Source organism: Myotis davidii, unplaced genomic scaffold (genome assembly GCF_000327345.1).
Source record: "Myotis davidii unplaced genomic scaffold, ASM32734v1 scaffold6, whole genome shotgun sequence".
In the NCBI taxonomy this organism is placed as follows: Eukaryota; Metazoa; Chordata; class Mammalia; order Chiroptera; family Vespertilionidae; genus Myotis; species Myotis davidii.
This window is the reverse complement of record NW_006383011.1, coordinates 2,737,352-2,739,417: the sequence shown is the minus strand read 5'-3', so window position 1 is coordinate 2,739,417 and position 2,066 is coordinate 2,737,352. Positions and strand designations below refer to the sequence as shown.

Here is a 2,066-nt window from a genome sequence, read left to right as displayed (position 1 = left end):
CCTGTTAGCCAGGGGTGGGGTATTATTGTGCGCCCTTGGCCGATGGGAGCTCTCACAGCATGCCGTGCTGGCAGCTCTGGATCAATGAGCACTTGCGGTTTGTTTGTCCGTTTTGAGTTGCGCAAGTCAATGTGTTTACTTCCTCATGGTGATCGCTGTCCAAAAAAACCGCCAAGTGACAGCGCCATGAGGCAGCCTGTTGTGAACAGAACCCGACTGGTGCTCCAAAAGTGCTAAGGGAGACTGTGAGGCTGGCTGTCAAAATAAACACCTCCAAGGAACCGGATGAGAAAACAGGGCAAAAGCCAGCCGTCAGGTAGGGAGTGCTGGAGCCGTGCTGACTGGTAAACATCAGAGCGCATGGGAAGAAGAGGTCAAACCTGTGAACAGTAACTGGAAGAGAATAAAACAAGAGACAGGCCCCAACTTCAGGGGATTTGAAGAGATAACGTCACGCCAGATCTCCTGGAGCCCGGGCTGGAAGCTTTGATTTGGGTAATCCCTTGGTAAGAATTCCCAAGTTGGAGATAGCAGAACCCACTCTAGTTATAAAAGCGGATAACGTCACGCTAGATCTCCTGGAGCCCGGGCTGGAAGCTTTGATTTGGGTAATCCCTTGGTAAGAATTCCCAAGTTGGAGAGAGTGAGTATAAAAGCAAAAGTGTTGATGACAGGGTCTGAGTAAGAAGCAGACAGAACTTCTGGGGATAAGGAAACAGGTGGGCTGCCAGGAGCCATGAACAACGCAGCTAAGAGTTCTGAGAAGAATGGCACTAAGAAGTTCCATTGCTGCCGCTGCCCACCACCCCTACCCGGGCACCCTAGGGACCAGGCAGTGGGAACCCACCGCCAAGCTACTGAAACCTGACCTGCCAGGGTAGCTCTAACCTATATTTCTCGCTTCCGCCTTCCGAGCCTCACCTTGGGTTTCACACAGGTGCCTGTGTTTAGCAGAGCTTCAAGGAAGTGCAGGACAGTGGTTTCTAGTTCCCCAGGCTTTAAATAGCTCGGCAAGGGAGAGGAGTTAGAATGGGTGTTGAGGGCCAACAGGCAGGGTGGGTCACAGCTCCCACTTACAGGACACATCCCCCTATTCCAGACAAGGGCTGGATTTCCCTAAGTGCCTGTCACATGACCAACACAGACTTTGGTGAATGAGTGAGTACTTCAAACCCTCTCACAGTGCTGCCCACCAGCCGGTGGATCCGTGTCTGTGGTATCAGCTGCTTAGTTCGGCAATACTTGTTCTATGGCTACTTGAGTGTTTTATTGCACTTGCCTTTGTTCTATTTTTCTCTCAAACGAGAAGAAAACAAATGAGAGTAATGATATTTGTGATGAGATGTATGTCTCTTACTAAATTTAATAAAACTGAAACAGTTTAAAGATTACTAGTAGTACCCAAAGCAATCTATCTCTTCAACAGGACCGTTATCGGTTAAGAAGAACAAGTGCCTGTTCCCATGTAAGGAGCACATGTAAACTGCTAAAACTGTGGTACTGAAAAACATGTCTAATGCACAGGGCACCATCAGGAATGTTAGAGCCTTGTTTACCTTTCTGGGAGTGGAAACCCCCTTGCAATATGGAAGTCTACATTTCACTTTTGCACGTTCCCACTTGGATGCATTTTCCAGGCTCCGTTCATGTATAAAACTGGGTTTCACTCTACAAAGAAAGAGAAGCAAGAGAACAGGGGTGCAAGGGAGACAGGAAAGAGCCGTACCTAGCGTCCACACACGTTGCATCCCTGCCCCCCAGTTCCTCAGCGCTCATGCCATTGGCCGATCAGCTGCCAGCCCAGCTCCTCCTCAGGTGCCAATGCCATGCCCACGAAGGCAGCATGCCAGGCCCTCAGTCCTGTTCTTTTCTCCCACTCTTGCTGTGCCTGGGCCCCCTTGTCCGCCTGGGAGTGAGGTGAAGAGGTCGGGGAAGGACAGCCAGCACTTGAGTGAAAGGCTCCTTTCTCCTCATACAGTAATGAGGGGTGTGGAAGGGATGTGGAGAGGTGTGGAGGGGTGTGAAGGGGTGTGAGGGGGTGTGGAGGGGTGTGAGGGGTGTGAGGG

At 50.8% G+C, this 2,066-nt stretch overlaps 1 long non-coding RNA gene across 1 annotated transcript in view; it reads left to right on the top strand.

Moving 5' to 3' along the window:
• Positions 1-2,066, top strand: part of LOC107181627 — a 9,277-nt gene that overhangs the window by 3,096 nt on the left and 4,115 nt on the right. Inside the window, exon 2 of the long non-coding RNA XR_001512294.1 lies at positions 1,706-1,722. This is a non-coding gene — a long non-coding RNA (uncharacterized LOC107181627). The remainder of the gene's footprint in view (positions 1-1,705; positions 1,723-2,066) is intronic.